Source organism: Bufo gargarizans, chromosome 1 (assembly GCF_014858855.1).
Source record: "Bufo gargarizans isolate SCDJY-AF-19 chromosome 1, ASM1485885v1, whole genome shotgun sequence".
Taxonomy (NCBI): domain Eukaryota; kingdom Metazoa; phylum Chordata; class Amphibia; order Anura; family Bufonidae; genus Bufo; species Bufo gargarizans.
In genome coordinates, this window is record NC_058080.1 from 458624023 (window position 1) to 458641300 (window position 17278).

At 43.1% G+C, this 17278-nt stretch overlaps 1 protein-coding gene across 1 annotated transcript in view; it reads right to left on the minus strand.

Annotated features, from left to right (window-relative positions):
- Positions 1 to 17278, minus strand: part of TRPM3 (transient receptor potential cation channel subfamily M member 3) — a 532037-nt gene that overhangs the window by 323291 nt on the left and 191468 nt on the right. The gene's annotated exons all lie outside the window — the stretch shown is intronic.

Below are 17278 nucleotides of genomic sequence, written 5' to 3' on the forward strand. Positions count from 1 at the left end.
GCAATCAGAATAACTCCCTGGATCACGGACCCCTCTCTAGTAACTATAGCCTGTAATATTATTACGCTCCAGAAATACATCCAGGCCCCTCTTGAATTCTTTTATTGTACTCACCATCACCACCTCCTCAGGCAGAGAGTTCCATAGTGTAGCAACATAATACATTTTATTTAGTGTTAGTCGTGCACCAAAGTGCTCTACTGAGCACCCGAGCACAATGGAAGTCAATGGGAAAACCAGAGCATTAAACCAGGCACCCCTTGCTCTGAAAAGGGGAGGGTGTCTGGTTTATAGGAAAAGGTCAGAAATTGATGGAATTGCCACTGAAATGGTTCGGGAACAGCATGGGGAGGATGTCTGGAGGCATCTTGGACTCTCAGGTCGCTGCTGGGAACGATGTTGCCCGAGTAGTACGCCACTTTTACAGACTGACAATAATACGCACAAAACCAAGGATAAAATCGATTTTGGAGGAAAAATTGTTAGGAAATATTCTTTCCTGTATATTTACTTGTATATAAAGTGCAAGTGCTACCAAAAATTACAAGAAAGAGGCACTCCTCACATAAAGGAGGGCCTCATTCACATTTTGGTACTATTGTTCACGTAGTGGGACTCCAACACTCATAAAGCCTATGCACTAAGTGAAAGGGCTGCCAAAAATCACAAGGGATAGGCACTCCAATACAACCTGTATATCACATAAAGAAGGGCCTCATTCACATTGTGGTACAATTGTTCAGGTAGTGGGACTCCTACACTCATAAAGCTTATGCACTAAGTGAAAGGCTGCCAAAAAATACAAGGAACTGGCACTCTAATACACACTTTATTACACATAAAGGAGGGCATCATACACACCCTTGAAAAATTATAATTGATGGCCTGCTGGTGACCCTCAAAAACATTAAGTGCGAGGGTCTGCTGCTGATCTGACCATCTAAAACATTAGGGGCAGGGGCGTTGCTAAATTTTGTTGGCGAGGGCCTGCTGCCGAGCTTACCATCTAAAAGGTTTTGTGGGCGAGGGCCTTCTGCCGAGCTTATTAGCTAAAAAATTTTGTGGGCGAGGGATTGCTGGTGACCCTCTAAAACATTATGGGTGAGGGCCTGCTGCTGAGCTGACCTTTTAAAACATTAGGAGTGAGGGAAGCCTAATAAGCATGTTGATATGATGGAGGAGGAGAACGAGAATAGGGAGATTGAACCATATACCCTTTTTGTGGTGGAAGGGGTGCATGGGAATACAGTGTATTCAATACATCATAAAAGTCACATTTAGAGTGCCTTTATGTTCAGCTGCTTTCCTATGGTGGGATAGAGAAGTCAGGGGCAATCCAGGCCGTGTTCATTTTTATAAGAGTCAACCGGTCTGCATTTTCAGTTGACCGGCGGATGCGCTTATCAATTATTATGCCCCCAGCAGCACTGAATAGCCGCTCTGACAAAACGCTGGAGACAGGGCAGGCCAGGACCTCCAAGGCGTAGAGCGCCAGTTCGTGCCACGTGTCCAGCTTGGGCACCCAATAGTTGTAAGGCACAGAGGGATCACTGAGGACACTGACACGGTCTGCTACGTACTCCTTCACCATCTTCCAAAATGTTTCCCTCCTTGTGACACTAGGTCACGCATCAGGTAGAGACAACTAATGCTTCTCAGTCAGCAGACAATGGTTCCCTTGCACTCTTCTACTTTAAACTCTGCAGCACATTTCATCATGTTCCCTCATTAGACAATCATTTGTGTCTCTGTATCTGGTGACATTGTTGTGCCTATAACAAAGATTCATTATTTTAGTTTATTTTTTTATCTTTATTGTTCTCATTTCATATTTTTATCTTTATTGTTCTTGTTTGCAATGCTTCTTTACTCACCCCTTATCAGCTCTGGTCACTCATCCCATGTGACCATCAGGCAGCAGCATCTCCCAGGAGTGCATTGCTGTTAGCTTTTGCTGACCCTGCCCCAGTATTTCTAAATATCAGTTCTCCAGTCTTTCTTCTACACACAGCCCCAGCGACTCCACTCACAAATAGGACTATGGTATATCCCCCCATCACAAAAGGGCTGCTTCACTAAGATCACTACACCGGCACTGCGAAGAGGAAGGGTGTAGGGAAGCTATTGCAGATGTAGAATGCAGACGGTGGACCAGAATTTCAGCCGCACAAGAAACAGCAGGGGGTGTTACCAGAGAGCAAATTTTTGTAATGTAATAAAAAAACTTTTTCAGAGGCAAGTTTTGTTTATGACTGCATTTTACTCAATTTTGGCTAAAAATCATATTTTCCATTGCCCTTTATTCAAAATATTGAGACATTCTGTCACAAAGAGTTAACAGTTTTTCTAACTGTGTGACTTGTACTTTCTCGTTTACTTTGTGCCAGTCATCTAATTAACCTTATTTCTAACCCACCAAGAGGACATAAACACTTATTTAAGCCACATTCTTACCAGTAACATAAGAACTGAGTATTTATAATGTCAGAGAGCATAGATAAGGAGCTGCTGAGCTGGCTGACGGAAGAGGGAGAAAATTCAGATCCCTTTTAATAGAGCATTTTCTATTTTATATTAATTTCATTTATTTTCAATGCTATAATATTTTGTTTCTTGCTAGCAGGGGGTGACATAAAGGGGTTATTCAAATGATAAACCCTTCCTGACACAGAGATATATATTTTTTTTTCGTAGTTTACCCCCTGCCTGGCAGCCATACGTTTTTTATTCCCCCCCCCCCCCCTGTACGGAAAAAAAGGCTCCATATTTGTAATAAAGACCAATTTAAAAAAAATATATTTTAGCTCAAAATGAGTACAATGAGATAATAAAAGAAATGCCCCCAAAGTGTACATAACCTTTAACATTTTTATTGCATGTACACAATAATAATACTTCATTGGAAATGCCCTATTCATTACATAGTAATAGTTTTCATGGGATAACTGCTTTAGGGTTATAAGATTGAAGCAGCACTATCAAGGATAATGAAGATGCTAATCACAAGAACCCATTGCATCCCAAATGACAGTGGTGCAATGGGTTAATAGAATTATGTGTAGAAGAAAATACAGGCATTAAGAAAGATTTAAAAGGCAAATTCTATGCTATTTGAGACCTTGGTTATACTATGTAAATGATTTTGGTTTGATATTAGGAGCACAGACCTGAGAATATTAAATGAAGGATGCAGTAAACATCATGTTGTTCTGCTCTGACTAATGCAATTAGGACCACATTCACACATTTATTCTAAGATGCACATTCATCGAGAGGAAGAGTGTCAGGTAATTTTTCATACTCACCTGAATATTTTCACAACAATCTCTATACTTAGATTAGGTGCTATAATTTTTTGGTTCTTGCTAGCAGGGGATGGCATAAAGGGGTTATTCAGATTTTACACCCTTCCTCACACAGAGATTAAAACATTTTTTTTTTGCGGTTTACTCCCTGCCTTCCGGCAGCCATAACGTTTTAATTTTTTCGTAGACATGTGGGGGCTTGTTTTTTTGCAGGAAAAGTTGTATTTTCTAATGGGGTGGAATTGGAAAAAAAGCACAATTCTGCCACTGTTTTACGGGTTTCTTAGGCATTCCTTATGCGGTAAAATGCCACATCGTTTTAATTCCGCAGGTCAGTATGGTTACAGGGATACCACATTTTTCTTGCATTTTATTACTTTAAAAAAAATTATAATAATTTTTTACTTTGCACTGCCATATTCTGACCCCTATAAATTTTTATATTTAAAGTGTAACTTCCATTTAATTTTTTATACCCTAATGGTATAGGACACCCTGCTGTATACGTGCTTTTGAGCTTTATAATTTAATCTTTTTAAGTTTCACCTCATAATAACACCCAGAAATATGTGTCACTTTCACAGAAGAGCAGGCCTATTCTCACAGCGTTGTCATGTGCAGCCGTCTCCTCTCTGATATAAACAAGAGACGGGGAGAGCTCTGGGAGGAGGAGCACTGCCCTGAGCACCTGGGCTCCAGCAGAAAGTGGAGCGGGGAGGGCTTCTTTACATGCTGCTTTCTCCTGATTGGTAGCAGCTAGAAACATGCAACTGGTCTTGTTTGAAAGCTGACATTTACAAGACATACAAGAATGACAGCTAAAGTCCAAGCAATAGAGGAGAAATCACTGTTAGAAATCGAGTCGGGAATAATCGCGGGTAAAATCTGCTTTTACTTTCACTTTCCACTGTACTCACTGCATCCCAATTTCAATCAGTGATACCTTCCTCTGTACTAAACATATTGCTGTCATTCTGGTATTGTCTGAAAGCTTGGAATATCAGCTTTCAAACAATACCATATCTCTAGACCAGGGGTGCACAACGTTTTCTGGTTGGGGGCCACATTGTCAGACTGAACCAACGTCAAGGGCCGAAAATAAAATTTAAAGGGGTAAAAAACCTGAAATACTGTATTTATGGCATATTGAACATACAGTATATGCCATTAATGTGCAGTTACACTTCCAAGACTCCCATCTAATGGGAGTAAACATGAAAAATACATGTGAGCAGCCACAAGACATAGACATACATGTTTGTTACTAGATGGTTGGGGGCCGCACAGAATGGTATCAAGGGCCGCATGTGGCCCCCGGGCCGCAGGTTGTGCACCCCTGCTCTAGACGGTACCAGAGATATGAGCAGCTAAAGCACCCCCCTCTGTGTGGACGAGAATGAGGGAGCAGCTGCAGAGCTGACAGGCTGCAGAAGTTGAGAAAAATATATGGAAATGTGTCTGACATTATTATCAATATAGTGACCCACATAATAAAATTACGTTATTTTTACCGCACAGTAAACGCCATAAAAAAATTCCACAAAATAATATAAAAATTGAATTTTTTTATCTTTCCCCCTAAAAATAAAATCATAAAAGTTATCTAATACACTATATATACACCGCAAAATGATTCCTAAAAAAACTTTTAATGTGACTATTAACCCCTTAGTGACCATCCATATGCCTTTCTTACGGTGGTCACTAAGGGGCCTTAGGCTGGGCCGCCGCTTTTTTACAGTGGCCCAGCCCTTTCTCACTGTCTCCCATCGGCACCCCACAAATGCGATTGCGGGGTGCCGTTGTGTGTGAAGGCTGGCTGGGGTCTCATGTAGGCCCCAGACCATCCTTTAGTAATATCCAGCAGGCTGCGCCTCTGTGGTGCAGCCTGCTGGTCAATGTAGGAATAGCACTGATATAAAAAAATGCAATGCACTATAGGGATAATGCATTGCATTTTAAAATTAATCAGAATGTTGTCTGTTAGGCCTCTTTCACACAGGCGTGAGATGAACATATTGCACCTGCACTGAATCCGGACCCATTCATTTTTATGGGGCTGTGCACATGTGCGTTGTGTGAAAATAGCAGCAAGTTCTATTTTGTGCGTTTTTGACGCAACGCAAGCCCCATAGAAGTGAATGTGGCTGCGTGAAAATCGCAAGCAAGTGCGGATGTGGTGCGATTTTCACGCACGATTGCTAGGAGACAATGGGGATGGGGACCCGATCTTTATTATTTTCCCTTATAACATGGTTATAAGGGAAAATAATAGCATTCTAAATACAGAATGCATAGTACAATATGGCTGGAGGGGTTAAAAAAAAAAAAAAAATTAACTCACCTTAATCCACTTGATCGCGCAGCCGCCATCTCTTCTGTCTTCTTCTTTGAGGAATAGGACCTTTGATGACGTCACTTCTGTGAAGAAGTTCGGGTCTGGGTACTACATTCAGTTTTTTAACACGCTTGTGCAAAACGCATTGCACCCGCGCAATAAAAACTGAACAACGGAACGCAATCGCAGTCAAAACTGAGTACTTACTCGTGCAGGTTTGCCGCAACGCATCTGGACCTTATACGTCCCCTTGTAAGTCCCCTTGTGGGACCATTAAATGGTAAAAATAAAATACAAAAGCCACATTTATTCAATAAATAAAATCCCATTAAAAAATGACACTTTTTTCCTTTGAAAATAAGCTTTTCAATGAAAAAAAAATCGCAAAAAAAAAGCTCCCCCATATGTTTGGTATTGCCACGTCCATAATGACCCGTAATCTTTTTTTTTAAAAGACCTAATTGCTAATTTATTCTTAGTTGCCACCGAAAAAAACATAATAACAAGTGATCAAAAAGCGCCATTTACTTCAAAATGATAGTAATGAAAAATAAAAAGTCATCTCGCTAAAATAAAGCCCTCACACAACTCCATAGATAAAAAGTGTTTTATTGCAAAAAAGTAGTAAAATGAGAAAAAAAACTATATGTATTTGGTATCACTGTAATCGTAGTGACCCGGAGAATAAAGTTATTATTTTATTTATACTGAAAAATAAACGTTATAAAATTAATAACGTAAAAACGCAGTGGTAGTATTGCTATTTTTCTCTCTCCCTCCCAGAAAGAGTTAACAAAAGTTAATCAGAAAGTTATGTGTACCCCAAAATGGCGCCATCAAAAACTACAACTTGTTCCTCAAAAAAACAAGCCATCATAAAGCTATATAGACGGAAAAATAAAAAAGTTATAGCGCTTGGTCACTAACGGGTTAAGAGGCTAAAACAAATGCTTATTGATGTCATGTAATTGCAGGGCTTGTCTTTGGTTATCTGTATGTGAGAGGATGTAGTGGGGGAAGTTATCTGCATTCTGATTGGTCCTGCTAGTTCATGTGAGGAGAGCAAGGGGTTATGGGACGTGAGGGAAATACAGGATGGCCTCCAGCACATTGCAAACATCACAGGAAGTGAGGGAGATGCTGAAATAGAGGCATAGAGAAATAGGGTTGCTAAAGGCTGAATTCAGACACCTGAAAGGTAAAATTAACTGAAAAATAAAGCTTCATGAATATCTTCCCTTCAGAATCACATATGTTAGGAATTTCATTTTTGGTAGTGAAATGGCAGTTACACTTTAAGTCTACAGAGCTGTGTGAGGGTTAATTTTTTGTTGTGTGATCTGTATATCATACCATTTTTGAGATGTGCATGTCTTTTTGATCACTTTTTATTTATTTTTTGGGGGGATTTGAAACAACCAAAAATGTCAAATCGTCAATTTTGAATTTTTTCTGTTCTGTTCTGCAACTACAGCCATAAAGTGCAACCCAGTGCAAAGCTAGGTGTAATGACATGCTAATGGGGTTGAGAGTGCAGGTGTACACTTTGGGAATGTGAGGAAAATAGGTTAATTTGGTCTTAGTCTTTGTGAGGAAAAATTGAATAATATCAAATTTTTTTAATAAAAAAGCCATACTGAGAGCAGTAGTGGATAACCTCCTCTCACTTGTCACTTCTTTTTCTATGTTATAGTTAGGGCACGTTCACATCTCATTTTTGCTGTATGTCAAGCAGATACTTTTGGTCATACAATAAAAAACATACATAAACATATGTTATTTTATGGTTATTTAACGTATATGTTTGATGTATGTGCATACCTTTCAATATGTATGTGTCAGTTTTTTTAACAAAAAACTTATATGCTTTTGTGGAAGCTTTCTTTTTTTAAATAATAGTCTATGGATCAGTAAAAAACACTGACACAACACAGATGTCATCACCGATATTTGAAAGAGGCCTTACTGACCGTATGCATGTTTCAGTTCTTCTACACTGTGCATTGTAAAACCATAGGGGGTCATTTACTATTTACTATACAAATGTGCAGATGACGGTGCATCGGTTAGTTGCGCTGCTATCTGCGACTACGCCCCGCTCACGCCAGGTCTAAAATTGTGGGCGGGGTGTGGGCAGGGAAGGGGACAGGCCGGCAGGCCAATCTTATTTACCATTTTCTACACCTAGTTTAACCGTAGAAAATGGTCTAAATATAAGACAGCTCGGAAGGCCTGAGCCTCTATAACTTCTGTGGCCAGCTATGGCCCTTTATTAAGACCGTCTTCTAAAACCTAATAAATGTGCCTCATAGTCTACAAAAATAAATTTATTGAATGCAAAAGTAAAATTATAATTGAGATGAAAACATCAAGAACAAGGGAACTTCATAATGTATTATTCATACCTGATAATACAGGGTGAAAACAAATGAGCTATATATTGTCTTATTATATATATTTTATATATACTATGCTTTTTCAGTTCTGCTGTTTTCATTTTCAATTTTGGTATAACAATAAGAGCACAGCTTACAAATTGCAGTTATATTTCAATACTACCATTAAAGTAGTAATGACTGGTGGAGGAAAGGTCTCCAGCTCCCTCGTGTGGAACCTAAATTCATTTTATTAGAAAAATAATCTCGCCAAAAAAGGAGTGCAGAAAATATTGGGATTCTTGTTAATTTCTGATCTTATGACTTACAGGGTGGCAAAAATAGAGAAATTATGTTACTTTTTTATTCTTAAAAAGCTGGTAATCTTGCATCTCACATCTTGAGGGTATGTTAACCAGGAACAAAGGTAATGAAAAATACATTCTGTATGCACAATATTTAGAGAGCAACTTGTATAGAGAAAGTATAGATAAATGACAGACTGAATTTCACCTAAGACTACGATATGACAATACGATACAGTTTATTGATCCCGAGGGAAATTTCAGTATCACAACAGCACAACATAGACATGGATCACAGTAGACAATTGACAGTATACTCCCATACATTACTATACATGAAGGATTTCACACTGTCATACATTCCCATAGCAGTCGGCACAAACAATTTCCTGTATCTTTCTTTTTCGCACCTTAGTAGAATTAGACGGTTACTGAAGCTGCTCCTCTGCCTCATAAACAACTCATATAATGGATGTTCATTATTGTTCATAATCGCCAGACACTTCTTCTCCACTACGTCCTCAAAAGTGTCTAGATGGCAACCAGCAACCAAGTTTGCCTTCCCCATAAGCCTGTTAAGTGTATTCCCATCAGCCACCTGCACACTACTTCCCCAGCACATGATTGCGAAAAAGATGGCACTTGCCACTACAGACAGGTAGAACATTTCTAACATTTTGCTGAACACATTAAACAACCTTAAATTCCATAGGAAGAACAGTCTGCTCACTCCCTTTTTGTTAACCCTCTCCATATTTCCCCTCCAGTCTAGTTTGCTGTCCAAGTGGACCCCCAAATCTTTGCAACCCTTGACCTGCCCCACTTTCTGACTAGCAATACTGACAGGTAAATATTCCATCTTTCTCCTGCTATACCTCACCACCAACTCCTTAGTTTTCTTTACGTTTAGTTGCAGATAGTTAGCCTGACACCACTCCACAAAATCCAACACCAGCTACCACAGAGTCATCTGAGAATTTTTGGAAGTGGCAAAAATCATATTTATACCGAAAAGGTGCAGTATACAATGTAAAAACAAAGGGCGACAGCACAGTTCCCTTAAGGGGGCACCAACACTGCTCAATAATCTGCCAGACACTGCTGCCCACCATCTGTACAAACTGCGGCCTGCCTATCCAATTTATAATCCTCTCATGGACCTTCATATCATTCATCTTCTTGCGTAGTAAGAGTTCCTGTCAGGCATTAAACATAGACATCAAAGAACAGTGAACACACAGTGCTTCCGTCATTGTCCAAAAATGAATGTACTGTATGTAACAAAAACGTAACAGCATCGTCCATCCCCACTTTATGCTGATAAGCGAACTGTAGGGGCTCAGCAAAAGGCCTCACCCTTGGACTAATGTAAGCAAGCATTAATCTTTCCAAGGACTTCATAGCATGCGATGTTAAGGCCACAGAACGATAGTCATTTAGGGACGTTGGGACAGTAGTCTTCCGGCAATAGGCAGGAATTCTTCCAATACAGCAGTACCCTCTGTGATTGTAGGCTCCAGTTAAACAAGTTCTGAAAGACTGAACACAGCTGGTTTGCACACATTTTAAAGGGAGTCTGTCAGCAGATTTACCCCTTTTTAACAGTTGCCATTATGCTGTAGCCGCAAAACAGACGATTAACACGGTACCTTTATACGCTTTGGTGGACTTTTAAATCTGCCAAAAACGAACTTTGATGAGGGCTCGCAAGTGCCCAGGGCGGAGTCCACCGTGTTGGAGCCCAGGCAGCTCTGCCTCTTCGGCTCTTATCCCCGCCCAGCCTCCTCCTCTGCTCGCCTATCTGTCGTCTCTCCCCCTCAGCGAGATCCCGCGCCGACGCGATGACTTCCTTGGTCGGGGCATGCGCATAAGCTACTGCGATGCCGTGTCAGCAATGGGCATTGCAGTGCGCATGCCCCGGCCAAGGAAGTTATCGCATCGGCGCGGGATCTCGCTGAGGGGGAGAGACGACAGATAGGCGAGCAGAGGAGGAGGCTGGGCGGGGATAAGAGCCGAAGAGGCAGAGCTGCCTGGGCTCCAACACGGTGGACTCCGCCCTGGGCACTTGCGAGCCCTCATCAAAGTTCGTTTTTGGCAGATTTAAAAGTCCACCAAAGCGTATAAAGGTACCGTGTTAATCGTCTGTTTTGCGGCTACAGCATAATGGCAACTGTTAAAAAGGGGTAAATCTGCTGACAGACTCCCTTTAAGGACACGTGGACTGAGTCCATCTGGCCCTGCTGCTTTGCCTATCTTCAGTTTCCTAAATTGTCCCCTCACATCATTTTGAGACACTCTGAAATCAGCTAGTTTATCACCCAATGTCAGTGTTGCTGAACACCTAATCTCTTTTTCAGGCACAAGTATATCAGTACAAAAGTTAATGTAATCAGTAATCCTACCAACAAGTCTGTTAACATAAATTTCATTAACATTCTCTACAATTGTCCCACATAGCATGTCCTAGTCTGTAAGCTCAAAGCACTCTTGTAACGCTTCCTCGGCTCCTGGAGACCACTGTCTGATTTTCCTTATTGTAGCTGGCTGTCTTATAACAACTAGTTGATAAGTTGCTGACAGTAGTATGAGGTTGTGGTCACATTTCCCCAAAGGGGGCAGGGCACACAATGAATAAGTATCCTTAACATTAGCATAGAAGAGATCCAATATACTGTTGTCATGAGTTGCGCATTTGACATACTGATAGAACTCGGTTAAAGCAGTTGAGATCATAGCTCGGTTAAAATCACCGGAAATTACAGTAAGAGTTTAGGTGTTTTGTCTGAAGCCGAGCCATAATCCCAGACAACACTTCCCCAGCTGCCTCATTGTTTGCTGATGGTGGTATATACACCACTACTGCAATTAGACAAAATTCTCTAGGTAGATAGTAAGGCCTGAGGCCGACAAATAACATTTTAATATTCAGGCAACCATCACGTTCCTTTACCGTCACATGCCCCTGATTACACCATCTATTGTTTATGTAAAGTATGACCCCACCTCCTTTCTTCTTACTACAGTACTCCTCCTCATGGTCCTGTTAGCCTGGACCATGTGAAACCCTGGTACCGAGACACTTGAATCAGGGACCTCCCCATGTAAACCCTCGGTAAAACACATCAGACTGCATATTTTTTTTAAACCCCCTCTGAATTAGTGCCAGCAGTTCATCCGACTTATTTCCAAGCGATTGTAGATTTCCCATGATAATGAACAGGGTCGTAGGTTTAAACTGCCTTCTCCTGGACTTTATTTTTATTTTGCCCACTCTGCAGCCTATGAAAGGTCTCCGTACTTCACAGGGAACATGTGGTCTACCAACTTCTGGAGAAGATATTAGCCTGCGTAACTCCAGAAGTAGACCCCTTGACTACACAAGACGTTTGGTAGCAGTCTTTGGGCCAGCCAGCAAACAATCATCTACCTCTGTCGCTGTTTTTGGCGACAGCGCACCATGCGCACACCATGCCTACCCGTAATTGACCGTATACGTTGTTCGCCACTGGACACAGATGACTGTATCAATATCCAATAAGGTAGTAACTGCATGTTGTAAAACAAAAGGTGACAGTAGCTGTACTAAATGGGTGTCCATAGATGCTAATGACAGCACACCTCTTATATCCACACATGGCAGTAGTTGCATATAGTGTCCTATCATAGATTGCAGTAGTTGTCTCAGATATACACTACGTGCAGAATTATTAGGCAAATTAGTATTTTGACCACATCATCCTCTTTATGCATGTTGTCTTACTCCAAGCTGTATAGGCTCGAAAGCCTACTACCAATTAAGCATATTAGGTGATGTGCATCTCTGTAATGAGAAGCAGGGGCGTATCTATCGCGAGGCAAACAAGGCATTTGCCTAGGGCGGCACTTGCCAATGGGGCGGCAAAATGCCTTGTTTGCCCCTTGTCCCATCAGACGCCTCCGGTATATTCAGAAGATCCGATGGTATATTCTAACCCCCAGGCGTTCCCATGGTGACGGGGACGCTTGCCTGGGGGTTATAATATACCATCGGATCTGAGTTTTCACGCTCTCAGTGAGAGCGTGAAAACACAAATCCGATGGTATATTCTAGCCCCCAGGCGTTCCCATGGTGACAGGGACGCTTGCCTGGGGGTTAGAATATACAGGGCCCCGCCGCTCACAGGAAAACATTTAAAAACGAATCAGTAACCTAAACTTTATTCATTAGTGATGTCTTTACTGGATACCTTACTCTGTCTTTCAGCTTCGGTAACAGCAGGCAGTGCGGGCGGGCGGCGCTCACTCACTGACGTCACGCGCCTGCGCCGCCTAGTGGGAGGAGCAGGCGCGTGACGTCAGTGAGTGAGCGCCGCCCGCCCGCACTGCCTGCTGTTACCGAAGCTGAAAGACAGAGTAAGGTATCCAGTAAAGACATCACTAATGAATAAAGTTTAGGTTACTGATTTGTTTTTAAATGTTTTCCTGTGAGCGTCAGGGGGAGGAGGAATCTGTGGATGGCACTGTTTAAGGGAGGGGGGGGGGGAATCTGTGGATGGCACCGTTTAGGGGAGGGGGGGGAATCTGTGGATGGCACCGTTTAGGGGAGGGGGGGGAATCTGTGGATGGCACCGTTTAGGGGAGGGGGGGGGAATCTGTGGATGGCACCGTTTAGGGGAGGGGGGGGAATCTGTGGATGGCACCGTTTAGGGGAGGGGGGGGGGAATCTGTGGATGGCACCGTTTAGGGGAGGGGGGGGGGGAATCTGTGGATGGCACCGTTTAGGGGAGGGGGGGGGGAATCTGTGGATGGCACCGTTTAGGGGAGGGGGGGGGGAATCTGTGGATGGCACCGTTTAGGGGAGGGGGGGGGGAATCTGTGGATGGCACCGTTTAGGGGAGGGGGGGGGGAATCTGTGGATGGCACCGTTTAGGGGAGGGGGGGGGAATCTGTGGATGGCACCGTTTAGGGGAGGGGGGGGGGTCTGTGGATGGCACCGTTTAGGGGAGGGGGGGGGGGGGTCTGTGGATGGCACCGTTTAGGGGAGGGGGGGTCTGTGGATGGCACCGTTTAGGGGAGGGGGGGGAATCTGTGGATGGCACTGTTTAGGGGAGGGGGATCCGTGGATGGCACTGTTTAGGGGAGGGGGATCCGTGGATGGCACTGTTTAGGGGAGGGGGATCCGTGGATGGCACTGTTTAGGGGAGGGGGATCCGTGGATGGCACTGTTTAGGGGAGGGGGATCCGTGGATGGCACTGTTTAGGGGAGGGGGATCCGTGGATGGCACTGTTTAGGGGAGGGGGATCCGTGGATGGCACTGTTTAGGGGAGGGGGATCCGTGGATGGCACTGTTTAGGGGAGGGGGATCCGTGGATGGCACTGTTTAGGGGAGGGGGATCCGTGGATGGCACTATTTAGGGGAGGGGGATCCGTGGATGGCACATAGGAAGGGGTGGGGTTTAGAGAGAAAGGGGTTTGGCCTTGACAGGAAGGGGTGGGTCAAATTTATATTAGGGGGGTGCCCGAATTTAGTCTCGCCTAGGGCAGCACAAAACCAAGATACACCACTGATGAGAAGGGGTGTGGTCTAATGACATCAACACCCTATATCAGGTGTGCATAATTATTAGGCAACTTCCTTTCCTTTGGCAAAATGGGTCAAAAGAAGGACTTGACAGGCTCAGAAAAGTCAAAAATAGTGAGATATCTTGCAGAGGGATGCAGCACTCTAAAAATTGCAAAGCTTCTGAAGCGTGATCATCGAACAATCAAGCGTTTCATTCAAAATAGTCAACAGGGTCGCAAGAAGCGTGTGGAAAAACCAAGGCGCAAAATAACTGCCCATGAACTGAGAAAAGTCAAGCGTGCAGCTGCCAAGATGCCACTTGCCACCAGTTTGGCCATATTTCAGAGCTGCAACATCACTGGAGTGCCCAAAAGCACAAGGTGTGCAATACTCAGAGACATGGCCAAGGTAAGAAAGGCTGAAAGATGACCACCACTGAACAAGACACACAAGCCAAAAAGTCAATACTGGGCCAAGAAATATCTCAAGACTGATTTTTCTAAGGTTTTATGGACTGATGAAATGAGAGTGAGTCTTGATGGGCCAGATGGCTGGATTGGTAAAGGGCAGAGAGCTCCAGTCCGACTCAGACGCCAGCAAGGTGGAGGTGGAGTACTGGTTTGGGCTGGTATCATCAAAGATGAGCTTGTGGGGCCTTTTTGGGTTGAGGATGGAGTCAAGCTCAACTCCCAGTCCTACTGCCAGTTTCTGGAAGACACCTTCTTCAAGCAGTGGTACAGGAAGAAGTCTGCAAGGTAAGAAAAACATGATTTTCATGCAGGACAATGCTCCATCACACACGTCCAAGTACTCCACAACGTGGCTGGCAAGAAAGGGTATAAAAGAAGAAAATCTAATGACATGGCCTCCTTGTTCAACTGATCTGAACCCCATTGAGAACCTGTGGTCCATCATCAAATGTGAGATTTACGAGAGGGAAAACAGTACACCTCTCTGAACAGTGTCTGGGAGGCTGTGGTTGCTGCTGCACGCAATGTTGATGGTAAACAGATCAAAACACTGACAGAATCCATGGACGGCAGGCTTTTGAGTGGCCTTGCAAAGAAAGGTGGCTATATTGGTCACTGATTTTTTTTGTTTTGTTTTTGAATGTCAGAAATGTATATTTGTGAATGTTGAGATGTTATATTGGTTTCACTGGTAAAAATAAATAATTGAAATGGGTATATATTTGTTTTTTGTTAAGTTGCCTAATAATTATGTACAGTAATAGTCACCTGCACACACAGATATCCCCCTAAAATAGCTAAAACTAAAAACAAACTAAAAACTACTTCCAAAAATATTCAGCTTTGATATTAATGAGTTTTTTGGGTTCATTGAGAACATGGTTGTTGTTCAATAATAAAATTAATCCTCAAAAATACAACTTGCCTAATAATTCAGCACTCCCTGTATATCTGTTGGAGGCTGTAACTGGGATTGGCCAAGGTATGTGCCCCAAAATGGCAGTAACTCTAAAGTGCATAGTGGCAGATTAGGGTATAGTGCTTCTGCAGTGCACTCAGAGGCAGTTGTCAGTGATTGTGTGCCATAGCCCATGGAGGATATCCAAAACACAGTGAACATCCTGTTTAAGCTCCTAGACTCTGTTAACCAAAATGGCTTGTGCAAACTACTAAAGTAACCTTTTTAGAGAACAGGTTACAGCTCATCTTTTATTTATAGTCATTAAAGGGGGTATTCCAGTTATGAAAAGTTATCCCCCTATTCACATAGCTATTAAATCTGTGAGGGTCCTACTGCTGGGCCCCATACCTTATGAAGCAGCTCTCCATTCACTTCTAAGGGCAGTCCGGAGATAGCTCATTTCATGGCATCACATGGTACAAGGTCTTCCTTCTTGTGATCATGGGTTTCCCAGCAGTAGGACTGCCACTGATCTAATAGTTATCCCCTATCAGAAGAAGATTGGTTAACTATCCAGGTTAGAACCAGAGAAGGACAAGAAGGGCAGAACAGAAGTCTGGTGCAGTCCAGGTACTAGTGCCTAGTCAAACAAGGTTTAATCTAGATGTGAAGAACCCTCACAGACTTATCTTTCTCAGACTTATCTTTAACTGACCTGAAGCTTCTCCTGCACAACTTTGGTGTTGCAATTTTCCACTGGTTCTGCTGCTGTGTCTTCTCCTCTGCCATTACCGCAGTTTCAGAGGAGCACAGCTTGGCTTTATAAGATATCTTGCAAGACCATGCTGTATTCTCACTGCAGCCCAGAATCAAGGCATCGGGGAGTTGATGGATGGACTTCCAAGGAGGAATAGACCCAGCAGCAGAGAAAGCTGAGAGCAGAACACTGCAGCTATTCAGAAGAACCTCCAGCCAAGCAAAAAGGTAAGCATGGCAAACTTAGAGGTTGTCCGGGTTCAGAGCTGAACCCAGACATACCCAGAATTTCACCCAGGCAGGATGAAATGCAGGATCGTGAAGGGCAAGGTCTTTTTCATTTATAATAACACACTGCTAGGCGGAGGCTTCCGTGTGTTTGGTGACGTCATCGGCTCTGATTATCCAGCTTTAGCGCTGCCCTAGCCGTTTTACAGGATCTCCTGAAAATGCCTTTGCCCTGCGTGATTCAGCTCCAATGCTAACATCAGGGGGGCGGCCTGGGTGAAAATATGGATATGTCCATGTTCAGCTCTGAACCCCTTTAAATGGGAGTGTTCTTCACCACTCTGACACTGCCCGCATGGACTGGATAGTGTCAGAGCAGTAAAAACACTATCAATTGAGAAATAAGTACTAGTGGTTTCCCCCTTGATAAACGACTGCCTCTTAAATATTGCGAGGGCTAGAATTAGTGACTCCAATATCTCAGGAATAGAGGAATGACACACAGAAACAAATGGGGCCTAATTTACCATATATTGTAATATAATTTTCTTTTTGTCTCTTTCAACACCACCTGTGCAATATTTTCTGATGGTGGCTCTTTTGCTAGGGTTGGAATAGGGCACGGATGGCCAACTTGAGGCTCTCCAGCTGTTGCAAAACTACAATTCCCATTATGCCCAGACTGCCAACAGCTATCAGCTTACAGCAGGGCATTGTGGGAGTTGTAGTTTTACAACAGCTAGAGGGCCGCAGGTTGGTCATGCCTGGAATAGGGCCCATCAGGCTAGGTTCCTGATACAGGGTTGGCCTTATCAGGATGGCTATTCCACTGTAGGCAGTAAAAAACAATGCATATTTTTGGGTGAGATCCCCTCTCTCTCTCTCTCTCTCTCTCTCTCTCTCTGTCCTATTTTCTACCATAAAGGTGTGTTATCAGAGATTACTTCTCTTGGGTTACATACAGTATTTTCAGGTGGTTTTCTCTGTGATATATAAAAGACCCCTTGTACTGTTAATCCCCTGTCTCTGATTTTCTGTCGAAAGAAAGGAAAACTAT